This window comes from Harpia harpyja, chromosome 12, assembly GCF_026419915.1.
Source record: "Harpia harpyja isolate bHarHar1 chromosome 12, bHarHar1 primary haplotype, whole genome shotgun sequence".
Classification (NCBI taxonomy): domain Eukaryota; kingdom Metazoa; phylum Chordata; class Aves; order Accipitriformes; family Accipitridae; genus Harpia; species Harpia harpyja.
The window spans coordinates 2,359,890-2,374,944 of record NC_068951.1 but is presented as its reverse complement, the minus strand read 5'-3'; the positions used below and the strand labels follow the sequence as shown (position 1 = coordinate 2,374,944).

The following is a 15,055-nucleotide window of genomic DNA, read 5'->3' as shown; positions in this document are numbered from 1 at the left end:
GAAGAGTAACTGCCACCATTTCTAACGAGCATCTTGAATTCAGCTGACCACCAAGACAACGTTCGTATACCACGAACCTTAGCAGATGTACTGTTTGTTTTAATAATGTTGAACTAGACCCTAAAAACCAAAATTGTCTGGATCCTCAACTATATACAGCCCCTACACTTATTTTTGCAGGTGTCAATAGCCTGTCAAACAGGCTAACTTTTGCGGAGAGAAAAATTTTTGCTAAAAAAACTCTTATGTTACAGAAGTATACAAATTGAGAATGAGATCCTGCAAAGACTTAAGAACAGGCAACATCATGCACTCTGAGCCTGCTCAGTTACATAAATATGTTTAATCACAGCTGAATCTTTACAGAACCCGAGCCATGCTGTCCTCCCCCATCCTGAAGAAATCAGCTCACATTAGAGGTCTGAAGACACACAGCACTTTCATAACTCCCCAGCTCTGCAGATATCAAGGTATTTAAGATCCAAATTGTGTTCACGCTACAAGCAATGAAAACTCTGCAATCCAAATTCAAAAAGTAACGTATCTTGTTTTGCCTGAGGTGAAACTTCTCCACAGCTCTACTACTATCATTAGTAAAATTTTTGGCTTGACAGTGAAACGCACATATAAAAATATTAGACTTCATAAGTTTTTATGCACATATAAAAATATTAGGCTTCATAAGTTTTTATAACAGTTTCTCTTTAAGTTCTTTTTTTTTATCGTAAAATACACCCAGGCATGAAACTTACATAATGTCAGTTGGAAATGAAGCTTCTATTTATTTTCAAACCACCCCATTCTGAAGACAATTACACTACTGAAAAGAACATTATTATTTCAATGAAAATGAGACTTAGAATAGCACCTCTACAATATTGGTAAGTCATATAAAAAGGAAATTAACAAAGCTGGTTTTATTTAAACATCTCCTGTTTAAAGCCCAGGGATCTGTGGTATTGCTAATCAGCACAAATAATTTTAAAACAATGAAACGAACATGTGTACTTTCACCACCCTAACTGAATGAACACAGGTAATAGAAAACAAAGGAACAAAAAAGGTAAAAACAAAGTAAAAATAGATGGTATCTGTGTAACAAGTTGACTACTTAATTGCTTTTACTGAACACAAAAAAATCAGCAACATGCTCACCAATACCAGGACTGGAAGTGAGTTTCCAGATCAGGAGAGGTCAAAGGGATGATTTTTCTGCCAAGACGGGCCACCAAGCATCAAACCATTTACCTGCAGAGCTCCTTGCCTGCGTTCTGTCAGGCCAGCTGCTGCTGCATTTTAAGACTCGCTCAGTCTCAAAACTTCGCCAGGCTGTATCTCTACGCAACCAGTGGGCCAGGATTCAAACTCCACTCCGCCTGAGCCATGCCTCCTGGTTAATAACCGTGCATTGCTTCACTTCCTATCCCAAAATGTTCTCAGCAGCTATCAAATACCTTGTAAAGTTCTTTTGGTTCTAATGTATTGAAAGGTACTTCACAAACTATATGTCCACAGGTTAGAAGTTCTAGTTAGTTAGTTTTCAGATTTACTGTATCAACATTAGACACATAAAGCTAAATATACAAGTGGAACACATGCTTCCTAGGTTTCCTCAGGTAAAATATGTCTGTGTCACTTCCAGAAAGAACATAAAGACAAAAAAGAGCCTATATTTACAGCTGTGCTAGTTTGCTAAAACACTTGAGACTGTGTCTAAATCCCATTGTCTTTGAGAGAACTGGTCGTAACTCAAATGGTTTGCTGAATATTCACAGGCTGCTAAATTGGAACAGACTACAATTTTACTTTGGATTTTTTGGTATATTTCATTTTAAAACTTTCTCAGGAAGATTTAAGAGACACCACGAAAGGCAAGGCGAGAATAACAGCGTGGTTTGTTCTGCAAATCTGCTTTTACAACTTTATTATTTCAAGCGCCCCGCGGCACCTTCCAGAAGGCATTCCCAGGGCTCCCTTCGGCCCCTCGGAAAAACCAGGCCCCAAACTCTTCCCTTAAGATCTCGAAATCCCATCAGAGATGGGCGGAAGGATGACAACGGAGAAGACGGATGCCAAAGCTGGCCAAGCAAGCGCCTCATGCTCTAGTCCTACGCTGATCTGATGGCTCCAACACGCTCGATTTGATTTTTTTTTTCCGAATTAACTCACTCGCACGAGGCAAACCCACAACCAACTTGTTGTTCCGTTGCCGGAGCAGCCGCTACCGCGACCACCAGCTCCGCCGAGGCAGGCGGGAGGTGCGCGGGGCGGGGGGGGGACGGGGACGACGACGACGAACCGGGGAGGCCACGCGAGTGACCAGAGCAGCAGCAGTAGCGCACGGGAACCAGCCGCCCCCGGTGCGGCACGGCGGCCCTCCGGCCCCCACCAGACCTCGCCCCGCCGCGGGTCAGCGGCGAGGCACCGGCAGGAAACCGCCCGGCGCTTCCGGTCGGCAGGAACCGGCTCCGCGCCGGATTCCCCTCCGCGGCTGAGAAACCCTCCTTCCCGCCCTCCGCATGCGGGCGGAGCGGGACCGCTCCCCGGCCGAAGAGCGGAACCGGGGCGCCAGCGGACCCCGAGCACCGCGCCCAGCGCGGCGCTGACAAAGCCGGCGGCGCGGCGCGGCCCGCGCTCCCCCGGGCCCGGCCCCGCCCAGCCCCGCGCCCACAGACTCCCCTCCGGTCCCCCCACGGCGCGGGCTCCCGAGCCCCGCCGCCGCCACCGGGACGCTCACCTCAGGGTGCCGGGTGCTGCGGAGGCGCGGCGGGCCCCCGGCCTGGCGCTGGGCAGCGGAGCTGGCGGGGGCGCGGCGCGGCCCCCCCATTCACTGCGCGGCCACGCCCCCTCTCCCCCCCGCGAACGGCTCCGCCGCCGCGGTGGTGTGATGCGAGGAGGTTACCTCAGGTCAGCCACCTCTAACCCCGCCCCTCCCGGGCCCGGCCCTTGCGCCGCTTCCATTGGCTCCCGGGAGGAACGCGGCGGGGGGGCGTGACCAATCAGGCAGGGAGAGCGGGGCGTGCCCAATGAGGAGATGCCTATGGCCTGAGCGGACGGCGCCGCGGCGCGCCCACTGGCTCCCGCCGCGGGGGAGTTGCTGCTGGCTGGGCTCCCTCACACACACTCCCCTCGCCCCTCTCCCCCCCCCGCCCCCCCCCCCCCCAGCCTCTGTTGGCGCGGTCCCCCGCGCCCCCTTAACCCCGGCAGCCGCGGGCGGGCGGGCCGTACCGGCAGCAGCGGGCCTCGTCCCCTGCGTGCCCCCGCAGGCCCTGCTGTCCCGAACCTCCACGGTGGAGGGGTGGAGGGCTGCGGGACCGGTAACGGGACCCAGCCTCCGGTGGGGCTCGGCCCACCCCCGGGCCCGGCGCAGGCGGTGGGGCCTACAACGGGGCCGGGACACCCACCACCAAGGCCCCGACACGTGAGACCGGACACCGGCCCGCAGCGGGGCCTGGCCCAGGCAGCAGGACCACCACCACCCCCCGGCACCCAGCGGGACCCTCGCCCCCATCAGGCGCCGGCCGTGGAGCAGGAGCGACCCCCAGCCCTGCAAGGCCCGGCGCCTCGGCCCCCGGCCCGCCGTGCTGTCGCTGACCTGTGCCCTCCCGGGGCAGAGGCGGGGGGACAGAGCAGATAACGCCCGGCGAAGAGGGCCAGGCGCTGCCAGAGCCTCACCTTGGTTGTTCTTTCACCTTCAGCCGCTTGTTCTGTAGACGGATGATGGTTTAAAGGACTACCCCTTCTGCTTTCTTTAAGTTTTGTTTCAAGATCGTTGCATGACAGAGTTGCTGAAACGTAAATCCAGCAAGCAATGCAAGTTTAATTCCTAATGCTGCTGGATTCCTAACGCTGTGGAGGCAGAGCCTCTTCCTGCTGGGAGCGGCAGTGGTGCCAGGAGGTATAAAAGCATAAGTATCTGCGCAGACAGTTTCGGGGTCTATTCAGCATTCAGGCTCAGAGGGACAGAACTGACACCGGTACATCACTGTACCTTCCTCTCCTTCAAGAGGAAATAGGGTTTCGTTGTACGATTTATATGTGTGCTGGGCTCTTGACTCCTGCGCTTCGATTAAAGGGTGATGTCAGGTTTGAGAGGATGCTCCCGAGGGAGCTTGTCCCGGCTCGGGGAACCGCTCGGGGACAGCTGTCTGGGGCTCACAGAGACTCCACTGCAGCAGCAGGAGTGATAACAGAACAGTGAATTTCCTCAGCCACAGACTTCCCTTTAAAACTCCAGGCAATTTCTTTTAAAAATGTGTTTTAAGACCGAGCCAATGGTTACTGGGGATGTGAGACTGTGCTCTACCAGGAAACCGTACACTGACTTGGGAGCACATGCTGGAATATGTGCCTGCTGCTGGCAAGTATTACACACCTGGAAAATCTTATTTGGGGCTTTGTGGTTAATAATATTATTAGGGGGAACAGACCACGTTCTCATCTCCCTCAGGACTAAATCTGGCAAATTGTTCCAGGCACAGACATTTTTATTTATATCTCTGTAGATATGTCTTTTACATAAAGAATCTTCCTGCATTTAAATATTTTTATGAAGGAGCTAAAAGAAAAGGCGAGTCAATGTTAGCCTAATCACGTACAGTGCTAAATCCCAACTCATGCAAAAGTGAGGGGGAGTACTTGGCATGCTGAGGGATTGTGTCCTAAATCACTGATAATAACTATATACAGAACTTACAAAATCAGAGATTACGACAGGAGCTTAGTTCATCCCATCTAGTGTTCCGAGTACTCTGGTCGTGCTAAAACCTGCATGCTGCTTGTCTGCCCTGCCCATTTCATCCATTCAGTTAATAAATACTGTTCAAATACTGCTGGAGGAGTGATTGCTACATATAATTAAATCCTGTAGCAACTCTCCCATTCAAGGGCAAAGAGAGAAAAGAACACATGAAAAAGAGCAAATGAAATACATTAACCTTAAGAATAAAGCATGGATTTGGAAGATACTTTTGAAATTAAACAGTAATAATAGCCCTCAGCTTTGATGGCCTTAAAGCAGCACTTCATTTATCATTATAACATTAACTGTTGGGCTTTTTCACAGATGGATCCTAGGGCACATCATACAGAAGGACAGTTGTTAACAGCCTATATACATACAGCACAGAATAGATCCCCAAATATTCCATGATGTGAATTTTACACAAGCAAATAAAAGCTTTGGGCTTTGTATCTTTCACACCTGCTTTTACCCACTGGAGCCAGCAATAAAATCTCACCTCATTGTGAACAAATGTTGGTGGAACACTTTTTACAAGGAAGTACAATTTGGGAGGAATTACCACAACTGATTTGGAATACACTGCAGGGTAAGGAATACCCAGCAATTATTACTGGCCATGCTGAATCAAATCCTGCACTTAGGACACGCAGTGAATTTTGTAAGCTGACTTACATAGGAGTAGAAATGGGTTCAAAATTTCCCTCAATTCTAGATTGAAGTAGTTACAAAGGACTAATTAAAAATGTGTTCAAGCTTCACATCGTGGGCAGCAATAATGTGTGTTTTAATACGAACATAGTGTTCCACAAAGTTCAGACATACTTTCCAATAGTTTTATCAGATTTTGAATTGTAACCACATTTCTGCTTTGGAGGGAAGGGAGCAGTTAAATGCATGTCCTTTTTCTATTATGTTCAGAAATTGGACAGAGTGCATTATTTACTCTAATCACACGACTTAACAAGTGCATGCACCGTTTACATGTGCAACCTCACACGCCCACACACACGTTTTCTCAAAAAAGCAAGTGTAGCCTTTACAATGCAAGTAAATAATTGCCAAAAAAAATACAGGGAAAATGTTATTACCTTCTATGATGCCAAGTTAGGGTTCCACATCTATTCCCCAGGCTCTGATAATATCACCAGTGCAAACACAGGAAAGATCATCCTAGGTTAGGGGGGTTAGTGACGCCATCCATCCTGGCACAGCTCATGTCCTGGCAGGCAAGTAAAAGAGAGAAAGGTCAGATCGCTTTTTAAAGCAAAATCATGTTTTAGCTATTTGGAAAACGTTACAGAAGATGTCAAACATTAGAAATGAAATGTTAATCCTCACAACGCTGACAATATCTGCCTGTTTTGAAGGATAATCACTAACAAAATCCCTCATTCTCTCCAGTTAGCAGGTTAGCTGCCATCGCTAACTTGGTCCACAAGATGTGCTGTTATTGGTCCTAAGTTTTCTTACAGCTACAGGAAGCACCCTAAATCATCTTGTGAAACTGCAAAGTTAGGCTTGTCTCGGCATAGCCAGCCCAGGAAGAGAAGCAGCAGAACTCATCAGAAAGTGAAATGGAGCACTGTAGATGGGATGGTGAACATTTAGTAATGGTATTGGATAACCATGTTAAAAATAAACATTTAGTTGTTTGGAATTATTTATAATCTATTCTCTTTCCAATATTTTTGAGGTTTTATTTACAAGGCTGAGGAATTTTGGATTCCTAATGGTTTCTATCTTCAGAAAGTTGCATAAAAATTAGCAAGTATGGAAACACAGCTTAAAAAAAGGATACAGAAGTGTCTGATTAGCTGAGTGAGAACACACTTACTGACAAGCTGATGAAGTCCTCGTCTGTAAAGGATCCTAATAGGTCTCCCCTGATCTATGCACTGTGTTTCACAGGCAGAGAAATGGGAGTGAACATTTTTTTTTTAATTTTGCATTAATATACCGTTTCCAAAATAAAGGATTCATTCAACTGGATAAGCATTTAAATGTGTGATTTGCAGCTACTCGCAGGGAGGATTGTGTGGGGTTTTATACTTCTCAGGAAGATTCACATTCTTATTTTTTTTACACTGGCAAATGGTGAATGGTATCCTTATTCTACATTCATTCTTTATGGTTGTTGTCAAGTTGCAGCTTACGGTAACTGGATGTCAATTATGAACAAACACAGCACTTCAGAAAAATACTTAATCATAAATATGAGGGCCAATCTATCAGGAAGCCCTCCTAAGTATAAAGCAGATCAAATGTACCTCACACTGGCCATGCTATTTAAGATTCTCAAACTATCCTACCTTCTCACACCTTTACCATCGTGGGGGTTTTTTTCAATTCTACTATTGGCTTTTCAATTTTAAATGAAAAGAATCATTGAACTAAAGCAGCTGAATACACTAAAATAAAAAACCCCCAGAAGAGTGCAAAGAGTATCTGTTTTTTATACCACCTGACAGATTGTAAATATTAAATATTTATACTAAAATCCATCCTTACCCACCATGAATATCTAAACTAAATAGGCATGCAAAATAAATATTGACATGCAAGCCCTTGCCACTCCATCTACTCTCTTTTTAAACTTAAACATCTTCTGGCATTATCAATGCTTATGGAAACGTTTTCTTGAGTCTCTAGAGTATCAGTCATTTGAAATGTCAGCGGTTATTTTAGACTGAACAACAATATTCTATCCTCCTGTGATCGGGGACATAAACCTGTGGTTATTGAGCATTTAAAAGCCAGAGGCTTTGGAGGAAAAAGTGATTTCCATCGCCACCTTGTGTCTAATATAGAAAATGCCAATTCTCCAAAAACAATCAACCCAACGGCCTAAAGAAATCTCACCAGAACTTTTTGATTAAACCTGCCGACAGTAGCCTGCTAATTTTCCCACTTATCTCTGTATGTTGCCTTTATGTACTGCCTCTGAGTTTGCTGGGCACAGCTGCCCCCGAGAGCTATCACTTTTCACCCAGCGGCACGTGGGGCTCAGCGTGGGCTCCCTCGCAGCTCCTGGGAGCAACCTGCGCCAGGGCCAGCAGATAAGCACAGGCTACCTTCATTTCCTAAGCAGTTTTAGGCTTTATCAATAATCTGAAAAGCCTGAAATGGCCTGGGACCAGCCTGCTTGGCATCACTTCTCCCCACGCCAGAGCCCCGGTGGAAATCCCTGCCAGCACTTGTGACCCTTCGCAGCACGCTCCTTGCCCCCATTTGGAGCTGCCCTAGGCAAGGGAAGGCTCGTCTTTACAAAAGACCTGTGAGGGCAGGCGATGCCGGCTGAGGGATTATGTGGTGCTGGTTTTACTTCACCAAGCGGCATGGTGTATTTAGCCACACTTGTGCACCAAGGCTCACCCTTGGCCTGTGGCTGTTCAGGGCCTGGGAAGGCTCAAGCCCCCCCGCAGCTCCCCACAGCTCTCAGGAGGTTGCTGAGGACCCTCTCCTTGGGGCAGAAGGCTTCAGGAAAGGGTTCTGTTTGCCCCTCAGCAATGGGGTGGCTGCCATGGTGCCCTGTTCTAGAAGGAGCTGAGCCCCACGGCAACCAGTGGCCCCCAGCCCACACCAAGACCCCAGTGTGGCCCAGACCCCTCTCCCACAAGACGCCAGGTTCACCTGTTTCACCCGTTTCAGTGCTTAACTCTAGGACTTGTGTTCAGGACAGACCTATTGAAAGGAAATTTGACCTACAGAGAAGATTTTTTTTTTTCAGGTCCATTTTTTACCAAATTCCACTTTTCTCCTGATTGGATCAAAACTAGAAATTAGTACAATTTACAGAGAATTAAGGCTCTAACTTTAAACCCTCCATATGTTGACCAGGTTAAAGGTGCAGGAGTTTTGAATGGGAATACGTGATTACAGAGCTATTCGGGGATCTCTACTCATCAGCTCAGTATCTGCTTAAACAGCATTACTCAAAGGAAGCAGCAAAGGCAAAAAGGGCTTTGAGATTATCAAGAGAAGATGTAATTATGTTCACAATATTAATATTTAGCTTAGTGTTTGTGCTCAACAATCTCAGCAGAAAAGGTGAGTTGTTCACATACTTGCAAGTTCTAACTGAATAAAACTAAAGATTTTGTAAGAGACTAACTTATGTAGTATTAGGAATAAATATATCTTTGTATGTTAACTTTCTCTCCTCAACCATATGCTGAACTAATTCTTCAATCTATACGCCCTCACCTCAAATTCTTGCACCTTTGCTGTCAGCAAAATGTTGACATTTAAAATTAGTCACTCAAAGAGGGTAGTACTGACTTAACTGTGCATTGTAATTAAACGTGGTTCACCCTTCACTCCATTCCCTCAGACCCCAGAGACTACAAATGTCATGTGGAAAATGCTTCAGAAATATCTGGCAGTGTAAGAAGCCTGAACATCTCCCTGCAAGGTAAGGAGTCAATGGAAGAGGAAAGCTGTCAGGGCTCTTAATGGTGTGGTTAACATTTTCAGCTGTCTCAGCTATTCCTCAGCCACCTGACCAAAAAGGATATAAAAGATGATGCAAAATTCTACCTGTTTTGCTAAAAAACAAAAAGACCATTATAGCAACCTTTGATGGGTTGGTGACACTTGCTGTCAGTAATTATGCATAAAATCTGAAACTTTCAGATTTCAGCATCTGAGTGTCTCGATTAAGGGCCCCAGCTCCCACACAGCCCTTTGAGTCCCCAAAGGCAAGAGGGACCCCAAACAGAGGGGTCGGTCTGTCAACTATTCAGGGAGTTGCCCATAGGTAGTTATGTTACTATAAACAGTGTGAATGTTGTCCTCCGGAGCATAACAACTTACTGTGTGCTTTGGCATTAAGAATAAAGCTAGTCCAACAAGAACGAACCACCAAAGGGATTCCACACAGAACCTGCTTGAATTTTCCTCATTGTAACATGAACAGCGAGCTGTCTCTGAAGTTCCTTTACAGCAGTACATCCCTCACAGCTAACTGTGCTGGCCTGAACCTTTTGTAAGAAGAATTGCACATTATTTAAGAGAAGCCATTTCTAATGTTTCTTATCCTTTTCCAGCCCCTGGGATAGCAGCAACCAAGGGAAAGTTAAGCAGAACCCAAAAAGTCATCACTCTGGAATGCTTTAGTCTTCGAAGCCCCATGCAAGTAAATCTGCTGTATTTGGAGAAGATGCATGGAAATTTGACAGACCAGAGAGTAGAGAAATGTACCCTGCAGAGCCTGAAAGTCATCACCAGTGCAGACAGGAAATCTGCTATTGGCCACACCTGTGTTTTACTGACACGCCCCAGGAAAAAGTTTCAGAGAAAATTTATTCTTAGAGAAAAAGGTAAAAACTTCAATGTAGCAAATATATGTTTAGGTATGTCAGAGGATGGCAGTCTTCAATTTCATATAGCTGATACCTTAGCAGTTATTAAAAAAAAAACTATTTGTACCTTTTTGTTGGGGGGGGGGGGGGAAGAACTAGGAGAAAGTAATGATCCAGAATTAACACTACTGAAATCTTCAAGTTTTGGAACAATTCCATGCTGTTGTTCTCCCTTCTTTTGGGAGGGCCAGGAGTTTTTGGCAAATATAGTTTCCAATATTAATACATATAGAAAATTCTGTACATTGGGAAATTGCATAGAAGCAAGAAAACTAACTGTCTCTAGTACTTTACTGCAAATTGCCAGGCACGCTGCCACCTCTTGCCAACTGTGTTGGCGTGCAAGTAATTCTAGCCTTCGACTGCTTCTGGCTCTTCAGTTTAAACAGAAACAAACATCTGGTTTTAAAACTTCTTTTTATTTCCAGTGTTTCTAGCAGGGATATCAAATTGTGTTATAACGGCAAAGCTGCCCAAGCTGAAAGTTTTTGCAGAGGGTTTGACTATCCCACGTGTGCACCAAGAAAACCAAACTTTAGAGAGTAAGTGCCAATTCTCCCTCCAGAGTCACAAAAGTAGCATAGCGGTAGGTCTAAGGATAGAAAAAGATACTGGCATTCACACACACAACTTTGACAAAGTTCTCCCAAACAGCAATTTCTTTGAATAGCAGTATTGCCTCTACCAATAAACACATTGGCCCAGGTGCTTTGTGAATCTATGGCTGTAATGAGAAAAGAGTATTTAAGCACTGACCTTCACAAGAAGTTACCCATGTTCAAGCGTGCCCCACCAGGGCTCCTAGCTTCCCTTAAAAACCTCACCTGACTTCAGCGGGAAGTCACATATGCCAGTTTCATTCAGGGACCAGGCAGGAACTGAAAGATATTTGAAATACTGTAAAATAAAAAGTTTCCAAGATTCTAGAGAGATTTACAGCTTCCTGTGAAAGCCTACAGGAGACTCTGAATTGTTCCTCTGCTCTGGTCCCCCTAACTTAGCCCAACCTAACCAAAATGAAGAAAATTTTGAACGGTCAAAGACTTGTAAACACATTTTAAATATTCTTCTCTATCTCATTTTAGAGCAAATTCCATCCACAGATGACAAAGATATGCTGAACAGACAAAAACTAAGTATCGTCATTAAAGTGTTCATCGCTTGCATCCTGTTAGCCTTCGCAATACCCTATATTGTGTTTGTTATATATGAAATTCCCTGCCCGGTAAGTTTTTGAACATGATAGCTTCTTGTCTTAATCCCCCACGCTCACCCAGAATACAGTCTTGTCAGTATTACTGATGAGTTGAAGTATGTTTACCAAGTTCTCAGGAAGGGACAACTGCATATAGACAGAAGCTGTGTGCTCAATACAGTGAGACAAGAAAAATACATGGTCTGAGATTCACAGACCTCTTGAATTTACTGTGCTATGATGACCGCAAGCATCTCACAAACTTCTTGATGTATCAGGACACTGCTCTTCCTAGAGGAAACCTTGTTCCTCCTCAGCAGAGATTAGCAGCAGAGTAATTCACTAGCCCCCTGGCAACCCAGCTACTGGTTTACAGGAGGCATGTCTGATTTTTGGTTGCAATCAACTGCTCCCCAAATTACTGCTGTCAATGTGAGGCAATTCTGTCAAAACGCAGCCCAGAACAATCTTGTGCATGGACAGCTGCTGGCTAGCTGGGAGAGGTACTCCTGATGCCAGAGGAAGAACAGTTTAGGGGTAGAAGAGAAAAGGCAAGACTTTCAAAGGACAGGTAACCCTCTCTAGTCTTCTAGGCTGCAGGATGAACTACTTAAGCATGCTGGTTGACAGCATATATACAAGAGGGAGATACTGAGAACAAAAGCCATCTGGGGCTGCAATATGCCAACTTCCTTCTGTGAAGCTGTATTACTTTGATGCCTAAAAATCCAGTAGCATTCACCACAGGCCCTCCAGAAACGCATAGCCGTTTTTTAATTTTGAACAGTTGGTATTCCCCACCATCCCCTACACTCCCCTAACTGCTTTTGCTTCTTTCCCGAGCGCTTGTGCCCTGCCTGGATCCACAGCATATGGAGCAGCAGAAGAAGCCTGTCTGCAACCTGTGTCTCAGTGCATGACAAAACAGCAACACTTTTAATCTCGTTTCTGAAGGGCACAGAACAGAAGCCTCTGGAAGCTTTTGTCTGACCCTCTGCCTCCATTCCCCAGGTACTACTGGTCAGTGTCAACCAAATTTGACCAAGGAATAGCAGGCCTCGATGCAAGCAAGTTTCCAAGTGAAGATCAGATTAGATAGCAAGGAGACAGCCAAATCTGTCCCTGGGGGAAGCTGGGTGGGCTCGGCCATCCCCAGGGTGGCTGGCAGCCACGTGACAAGCCTCACGTACCTCCTGGGCAAACAGCACAAGCAGCACGTGCCATCGTGCCCGTGGTCACAAGCGGAGATGGGAGGGAGCTAAGGGAGACAGGAGGGAAGCTGGGACTGACGGCATGCTGAGGATGTATGGGGCCAGTCTGGGCTCATCCGTTCTGCTCTTCACAGGGTAACATGGCTTTAGGTGCATCTAAGCAGCAATTACTATGCTTAAAGATAGACCTACCTTTTCCCCCGCAAAAAATTACATATCCCTGAATTATTAAGGTGCCTTTTCATGAAGAAATGATTTAATCTTGTGCTTCCTACCCCATTAAGTGAACTGCTGAGGTTGAACAGTTATACTCTACTCCCACCTCTCACTGTGACTTGGGATCAAGTCACTTAACTTTGGCTTACCCAATTACTTGTCTGTCACCCAGCTCTAACAACTGCCTTGCAGTGAGACCGGAGAGCTTAGCCCTGTCGACACACAAGAAGCCCTCTGGATATTACACAGGCAGAACAAACCGCTTGAAAGCATTTAATTTGCAGAAATTATCAGTAAATAATTTCAAATAGCAAATGAAAATTACCTCATTTGTTAAAACTTCCGAGTAGAAAAAGGCAGCATGTGAGCACATTACTCATTACAAATTATCCACTTAGATCTTGGAGTGTAACTGTAGTGAGAAATGTGCTATAGTGAGAGGTTTGGAAATTGAACTGAGACCCTTAAGAGCCATTTCACACAAGCCATTGAACAGCCATCAGGTGGTAACACCTTTGGGCCTCTGCTAAGCTGAAAACCATTTGAACAGACTTAAGGCAAAAGATTTTTTATGTCATTGCTCCCTCCTGGAGACATCAGGCGTGCTGTAACTTCTTTAGTTCAGTTCAGCCAGGAGATGTCGCACCACTAAATTACTGATCTGAAAAACACGAGCACTGGTGTAAGACTCTGGGAGTAGGGTTGTTTAACATTCCTCACAAATATTTTTTCTTCCCTTGCCAGACAGATGCATGCTAGCAAGACCCTTACACACGAAGATCCAAAGTCATTGTCATTCCTGAAACCTACCCATGAAAAGCTGCAGGCCTCAGACGAACACCTTTTTTACCTGCAAAGATGCATCACCTTTCCCTCACCACTTACTGGAAACAGCAGAAACCAACTGCTAAGAAGACACCCATACTCTGATTCTTTCCATTAACTACCCAGCTTCTTATTTTAATTCCCAGATACAGGAAAAACCTGTTAGGATAAGCAATAAATATTTCATTGGCATTCCAAACTCTGCCTCTCTCAAATTCTTAATTTTTTCCCATAATTTTTCACATGCGTTTGGGACCTGGGCAAAAGGAAAAGGAAATAATTTCCAGTATTTTTAGTCTTGCTGTTAAATTGTTCAGACAAGGAGCATACATGTAGCAAACTCATCTTACAGGACCAGACCTTCTCCTCCAGCCTCAACAGGAATAATGCAGGTATTCATTGTTGAGCTTTAGCCCTTGTCTCAGTCTGAGTAGGTGCATCACATTTTCATGTGCTGATACAAAATGAATCTCTGCTCTATTTGCAAGCTCCTTATAACTAATGCAATCTTCAGCTCTCAAATATGAACTGCCAAAGGCTACATCTGTCTGCTTCAGGGAATGGCTCTCATCTCAAGTTCCCAGAATCTGCATAAATGAACAGAAGCAGCCTTCGAGCCTCGCAGTGAACAATATACCACTTCCCCCCAGTGCTGCAGATCCTGTTCATCTAAATCAACATCATGCACGCTCTGAGGGGCACCAGAAGAATTTCACACAAAATTAGTATCTCACAACAGCATAAAAAAAATGTTGCGCAGAAACAGTAATGACAGGTTTTTGTGGAAGAGGTATGGGGTCACTGAGCTATGTGGGGCACACACAGCCCTGGCCATGCGAGGTGTTCCAGGCAGGTCGAGTTTACTGCAAGGACAGCACTCAAGTATAAGCAAGTATTTGAAATCCATGAAATACCAGTTGCATTTGCCAGCACCAAGGCACCACAAACATACAGAGAATCTCCTTAATATCTGTGTTAAACCACATTCTAATTGTCAGCATTGCTGTACAATTGCACCAGGCTCTGAATGAGTACCACGTCCCCACGGGAACACCATACAGCACACGAGGCTACCGCAGAGGCGACAAGGGATACCATGAGGTGTACGTTGCCACCACGCCAGGCTGGCTGAGCAGACTGTCTAATACGAAAACAAATGACTATTTTAAACAAAGCAACTAGCTAAACCATTCCCGAGCTTTAGGGTTTTATGCAATGCAAGACTCATTAAGCCCTATTCAAATCCCTCTGACTGGATGTTCTCAACACGCCCAAGCCCACACGTGTGCCTAGTTCACAAGGCCGCCCGCAGCCACCAGACGACCTCGCAGGCAGGGTAGTGCCTGCAGGCAGACAGGGAAGGGACCGGAGAGCCCTTTCTCCAGTGAAAGTCAGCCAGGATTTGCCTTCATTACCTCAGAAACTCAAAGGATGAACCCGAAAAAGACGACCTCATTGGCAGGAACCATCTGAAACCTGGTGTATTAACTGCTACGGGAAGGAG

General features: G+C 45.8%; 1 protein-coding gene and 2 long non-coding RNA genes across 10 annotated transcripts in view; 2 read left to right on the top strand and 1 right to left on the bottom strand.

The window, feature by feature from the left end:
- Positions 1 to 5,931, bottom strand: part of ACACA (acetyl-CoA carboxylase alpha) — a 141,093-nt gene extending 135,162 nt beyond the window's left edge. For 4 of the 8 annotated variants that reach the window (XM_052804409.1, XM_052804413.1, XM_052804412.1 and 1 more), the window contains exon 1: positions 1,156 to 1,399. The gene's annotated coding sequence lies outside the window, so the exon portion shown is untranslated. Of the gene's footprint in view, positions 1 to 1,155; positions 1,407 to 2,737; positions 2,843 to 5,832 lie in introns of those variants that run through there. The other 4 variants (XM_052804410.1, XM_052804416.1, XM_052804417.1 and 1 more) reach the window with 4 other exon arrangements.
- On the top strand, positions 3,773 to 10,184 carry LOC128149332 (uncharacterized). Its single transcript, XR_008237611.1, has 3 exons — positions 3,773 to 3,977; positions 9,075 to 9,155; positions 9,790 to 10,184. It is a non-coding gene; the product is annotated as an uncharacterized LOC128149332 (long non-coding RNA).
- A 392-nt stretch (positions 10,185 to 10,576) lies between these two features.
- On the top strand, positions 10,577 to 13,839 carry LOC128149331 (uncharacterized). The gene is made up of 4 exons (XR_008237610.1): positions 10,577 to 10,646; positions 11,190 to 11,329; positions 12,143 to 12,310; positions 13,471 to 13,839. It is a non-coding gene; the product is annotated as an uncharacterized LOC128149331 (long non-coding RNA).
- The last annotated feature ends 1,216 nt before the right edge of the window (positions 13,840 to 15,055 follow it).